General features: G+C 39.0%; 1 pseudogene; it reads left to right on the forward strand.

The window, feature by feature from the left end:
• LOC102861559 overlaps positions 1 to 286 on the forward strand; it is a 7,250-nt pseudogene extending 6,964 nt beyond the window's left edge.
• Positions 287 to 6,377: the final 6,091 nt, after the last annotated feature.

Here is a 6,377-nt window from a genome sequence, read left to right on the forward strand (position 1 = left end):
AAAAAACCCCAAAAAACAAACAAAAAAAAACAAACAAAAAAACCTAGCTGCTCAGCAGGAGAAGGATAGGTAATCTTCTCTGAATTTACTGCCTCTGAAAACCCACTAGAGGGTGAGCTATGAATCAGTTCCATGGTACACAACAACAATAGGTGTAACGGTAGTGAGATCTAATGGCATAGTTTGTAGGGAGTTGTACTGCTTACTCAAAGACTTTGCCTCTGTGCAAGAGCCAAATCTAACAGTGGTTTCATGGGAAGGAACATGGACAACTCCTTCCCTGTGACTTATAGCATCAGAAATCCAATGGAAGAAATTTGGAAACCCAAATTTTCTTGTAAGTAGCAGGTTTACATATCAGATTTTTTTATAAAGGTATCTGAGATCTCAACTTGCTAGAAAGCCTCATAGTTATTTTTCAGTCGAACCTGTAAGATTGGGGATTATGAAAATTGAAGAATAAAGAAAGGAAATGAGGAACACTGGGGATATCATCAAATATCATTCCTGCTATCATATTTGAAGACTATCTAAAAGTAAGTGGTGATCAGAGAGACTTTCATAATCAGAGAAAATGTGGCTTATTCATAAAGATTAAAAACCAACAGACTAAAGCCATCATAGTAAGAGAGACAGCTGGTCAGGGTATAGACATTTCAGATAAGGTCATTGGAAAAGATTAAATTAGAAATGCCAGATACCTCTGGACAGAAACCAAAGAAACAAACCGGCTGCAGCTTTCAGAAATCATTAAAAAGAAGAGAAGGACTGGCATTTGATGATACCACCAATCCCCTCTACTCTCCACTCTCTTTCTTTATTCTTTTGTTGTCATAAACTCTAATTTTGTTAAATATACCATGAACTTCCAGGAGAACAAATGAGTTTCATCTGACATATTTTGGGAATGTTGCAAGGAAGGACCAGTCCTTGGAAAGGGACAGAGAAAGACCATTAATGAAATGGATTGATTCAGTTACTGGAGTAATGGGGATCGGTGTATTAGAAAGAAAAGTTGGCACAGGATAGAGCAGATTTAAGGGCTATGGTACATAGGGTCACTATGAGTCACAAGCAACTTGACAGCACATAACAACAACTAAAAAAAAAAACTGACTGAGGTTAACAGTTACAGCGTGCTCAGATCCACAATCAACACTCTTGGCACTAGCAGTCAGTAAATCAAATGACAAATTGTATTAGGTAAATCTACTGTTAGGGACCTTTCCAGAGTACTGAGAAGCAATGATATTGTTCTAGAGACTAAGGTGCACCTGATCCAGTCCATGATCTTTGCAATTACTTGGAATGCATCAAAGAGATCGACAATGACTAAGGATGATGGAAGAAGAATTGATGTCTCCAACTTGTGGTACAGGAGAAGTCTTGAACATACCATGAACTTCCAAGAAAACAAATAGGTCTGTCTTGGAGAGACTGAAACCAAGTTTCTCTTTGGAGGCTAGGATTTTGAAGCTTCATCTCACATACTTTGAGCACATGACTACAAGAGACTGGTCTTTGGAGACGGACATCGTGCTCAAAAGGGTGGAACAGGAGCAGAGCAGGAGAGGAACACCTTGGATAAGATGGATTGATGCAGTAACTGGGGCAATGGGGATGGTGTGTTGAAATTACTGAGACTGGCTCAGGAGAAGGCAGGCTTCAGAGCTGCTGTACATAGGGTTGCTATGGATTGCAGATGCCCTGATGGCACATAATAACTACAACAGTTAGTGACTGGAGTGCAAAAGTTGGGAACAGGGAAGAAGGACCTGTATTTAGAAAATAACTACATGGTGACAAAAATGACACTGGAGTTAGAATGACAGAATGTTGTACAATCAATTATTTATTAATTGCACATACCTTTTATAAAAACCACAAATGGTCATTACACACATGGACCTCATCTGATGGGCTACACAAGAATCAGATTGATTACTTCTGCAGAAAGAATTGTTGGAGAAGCTCAGTATAAACTGTGAAAATCAGGCCATGTGGAACAGACCATCAACTACTCACTCACATGCAAATTCCAACTGAACTAAAGAAAATTAAAAGAAATCCACAAGAACCAAAATGCAGCCTTGAGTCTATCCCACCTGAATTTAAAAACCATCTCAAGGAAAGATTTGAGGTCTTAAACACTGATGAAAGAAGATCAGATGAGCTGCAGGAGGAACATCAAGACTATCATCCATGAAGAATGCAAAAGGTCATCAAAAGGAGAGAGAAGGATGGAAAGACTGAAATAGATGTCAGAAGAGCCTCTGAATATTGCACTAAAATGCTGAGAAGCCAACACAAAAGCTCCTGGAAGTTAAGGAGCTGAAGAAAAGATTTCCAAGGGCAGCTCAGGAAGACAAAACATAGTACTATAATGAAATTTGCAAAGAATTAGAGTAAAAAAATATTAAAAAAGGACTCTTTTGGTATTTCTTAAGCTGCAGGAACTGAAGAACAAATTCAAGCCTTGAGTTGCAATACTTACTGATGCTATGGGAAGAATAATGAATGATCCAGGAAGCATAAAAAGAAAAATGGAAGGAGTATACACTGTAACTGTAACAAAAAGAATTGGTGTCAGATACAGAAGAATTTCATGAAACAGCACATGATCAAGAAGCAATGGTGATGAAATAGGAAATAGGATGTTCTGAGGAACATCAACAAAGGACTACCAGAACTACAAGCTTGATTTAGAAGATGCCATGATACTAGGGACGTAATTGCCAATGGCAGATAGATCTTGACTGCAAGCAGAGAGTAACAGAACGCCTATTTGTGTTTTATTGATTATGCAAAGGCATTAGACTGTGTGGATCAAAAGAAATTGTGGCTAACATTGAGAAGAATGGGAATCTCCAAACACTTGATTGTGCTCATGTGAAACTTACACTTAGTCTGAGAAGCAATCATATGAATAGAGCCAGGAAACTGTGTGGTTCAAAATCAAGAAAGGAGAGTGTCACAGATGTGTTCTTTCTCTATCCCTTTTCGATCCATATGCAAAACAGATAATTTGGGAGGCTGGACTTTATGAAAAATGTGGCATCAAGGTTGAAGGAAGACTTATCAACAACCTGCGTTATGCAGATAACACAACCTTACTGAACTGAAGAAGTGTTAAAGCGTTTGCTGAAGAAGGTCAATGACTATAGTCATTAATATGGACTGTGTCTCAACATCAAGAAAACAGATTCTCACCACTAGACAAATTAGCAAATTATAAGAGATGGAAAAAAGATTTAGGTTATTAATAATTTCATCTTCCTCAGATCTACAATTAATACTTTTGGCATAAGTAGTGAGGGAATCAAAAGATAGGTTGCACAGGGAAGTCTGCTGTCAGGAACCTCTCTAGAGTGTTAATGAGCAAAACGTCAGTTTAGAGTCTAAGGTGCTCCTGATTCAGGTCATGGTCTTCTCAATTACTTGCTATGCATCTGAGAGCTGGATAGTGTTCAAGGATGACAGAAAAATTGATGTCGTTGCGTTGCGGTGTTAGGGAAGAGTGGACTGTGGTCTGTCAAGAGAACAAACAGGTCTGTTGAAACCAAGTCACTCCTTGGAGGTAAGGATTTTGAGAACTGTGTCTCACATATTTTGGACATGTTGCCAAGAGGGATCAGTTCTTGGAGAAGGACGTTGTACTTTGAAGGGTGGAGGAACAGCTCAGGAAAGGAAGACCCTGGATGAGATGAACTGACACAGTGACAGCGGCGATAGGGGCAGGTGTGTCAGAAACAGTGAAACTGGCTCAAGACAGAGCAGGGTTTATTTCAATATAATGAAATTATTATTTATGGGGTTGCTATGAGCCATAGTCAACTTGCTGGCACATAACAACAACAATTGAAAGAATTAAGTCATACAAACTTTTAATTTTCTTCAACCAAAGAACATAAATGATATTTTCTTCTGCAGATATTTACGGAGCCTTCTCTTGTTATGGAAGAAACTATGAGCCTGCATGTCTTTGAGTTCCTGTAACTGGAACCGTGCTTCAGAACTCTGATTTATTTTAATGTCCTGCAATGTATATGACTACAAAACTCATTAGCTGGAGATTGGCCTTGAACAGTTGCTGGGAAACTCTTCCTTTGGTACTTTGTATGTATCCAAAATTTTGGCATCTGCAATGGCTGGAGGCTAAAAAAATATTTATTGGGTGCAGATTGTCTTTTCATCTAAAAGTGAAACCTGCCTGGTTTCTGAAGCAGATTTTTCCCCCTCAGGGCTTGCTCACATGGTGTTAATGAGGAAGGAGTTAAATTGGAATGTGTAAGGCTGAAGGAACTCGAATATACATTTACAAAGAGCTTACTGCACTGTGATTTGAGCTTCCACTGCCAGATAAGTTGGCAGGCAGCAGAAACAGCTACTGCAGGACTAGAAAGTTACATGAATACCAGAGGGAAAAAACTGATTTGCTCACTAGGAGGCTCTATTAAGTGAACATCTGTTAACTGTAAAAATCCCATGCACCAAATGGGAAAATATAATGAAATTCAGAGCTTTTGAGCAAATTAAAATCATAAAATACCAGTGGGCAGGCAGAGCTCTGTGTTTCAGGATTCTGAAATTTACATGGAAACTTGGAACACAGCAAAACAAAGCGGAAACACTTAGGATTATTTACTGTGGGTTTGGAATAGAGAGCTATCTTTTGCTTTGTAAGAAATCTAGGAGTGGAGGGAGAGTGTGCTCAGTAAGAAAGTTCATGAGAAAAGCTCCCCAGCTGGTAAGTGTTGACATAATAAAAGAGGATAACTCTGCAATAGGAGGGTTCTAGCCAGAATCAGGACAGTCTGGGATTTGGCTCTATCCTTCCCAGAGTTGAGGACAGTTACAGATTTGTGCTGGCCAGATGCTGCTGAAGTCCTAAAGGAGGAGAGTAGAGGAGAGAGACTAGGTGATTTCTCCATATGGTGTGTATCCAAGAAAAATGCTTTAGACATGTGGTATGTGGAGGAAATTGTATTTTAAATGCTCATCCCATTTGGGCATTTGCATTGAATACAAAGGACACTACCAGGGTAGCCTTTCGATTGGGATTTTACCGGTGCTCACAGAGATGGAGATTCCATTAGCTGTTTCCTTGGTTGTTTTGAATTGCGAGCATCCTCCTTGTGGCAAGAGAAAAACACAGGTTAACCAGAAAGAACATATCATTGTCAGGATAGGATGCAGTCGATTTTATTGAAGTGCAACATAAATTTCTGTGGCCACTTGGGTGTTTGCTATATGCGTGGCTTTGAGTGTTTTTGCAGTGGCACTGGAGTTATTTAATCTTGTGATTATCTGTGCTGATTTCCTTAAGGAGCATAGGAGGAGTGGGGAGTTAACAAGGGGATGTGAAGCATAATAAAAGGGTCAAAGGTTGCTAGCACAAGGGAAAAACAGTGAGTATTGTCAGGTGCATATAAATGGAACGGGCTTCTGGAAGGATGTACTCTAGTTTATATTTTGCTCAGCTCTAATTGGAGACCCAGCTTTACTAATTGTGCAGTGAGGTCTAGCAACTGTAGTTAAGAGGGAAGCTGTATATCAGGGGGCAGAGGGTAAAGCTTTTAAATAAGGCTTCTCTCCTAAATGCCTAAGCAAGAAATTGGAACAGAAATATACTGGAGAGCTAAAAAGTCTTAAAGTGCCTCTTAAATCTTTACTACAATTACCATAATATAGAATAATAGAGCCAATACTATTTTTAAAAGCTTTTGAAGTTTGCAAGTAGCAGTCATAAATTGTGGGTTGCAGAAAAATCTGTAACTGTGGTTTTTCAGAGGCTCTTTATTTTAATGAAAGAGAGATAGTTTTAATAAAACCAGAGAGGACTAATAGGGGACATTGTGGAGTAATAGGAATGTCTTCTTAGCTCTAGAAGTGCAAAGGAGTTTAAATGACTAGAGTATAGGTTTATTTAAAAAAAATACAAAGCAGATTCACCTTCCTGGCATATTTGAGAACATTCAAGTAAGTTTGACTTATTAAATCAGCAACATGGACATAGCCAAGCAGGATAGTAAAAAAAAAATGAAAAAAAAATCTGATGATAGCTAAAATGTAAATAGTGTGGAGAAAATGAAGCAGGTAGTTTGGCTCCCTCTGGGAAGGAAAGAACAAAATGCCATTTGGGTACTTTTCTGAAAAGAGAAACTAGCTACCCACATCCTAATTGCTCTGGAGAAAATTGCTCCCATGTCGGCTGAGATTTGTCATGAGTAGAAGCTCTGCATAAGAACTAGCTGTGCTGCTGTCCGTATGCATCATTTCCCTCACCCCGCCCCTCCTCCCTACCACCCCTCCAGGACAATTTATACAAGTTCAAGAAAAGGAAATATCTTTTCAGTAGTCATAAGTAGATGCTAATG

The sequence above is a fragment of the Elephantulus edwardii genome, unplaced genomic scaffold (genome assembly GCF_000299155.1).
Source record: "Elephantulus edwardii isolate Elephantulus edwardi_28Jun2011 unplaced genomic scaffold, EleEdw1.0 scaffold00240, whole genome shotgun sequence".
NCBI classification, from domain to species: Eukaryota; Metazoa; Chordata; class Mammalia; order Macroscelidea; family Macroscelididae; genus Elephantulus; species Elephantulus edwardii.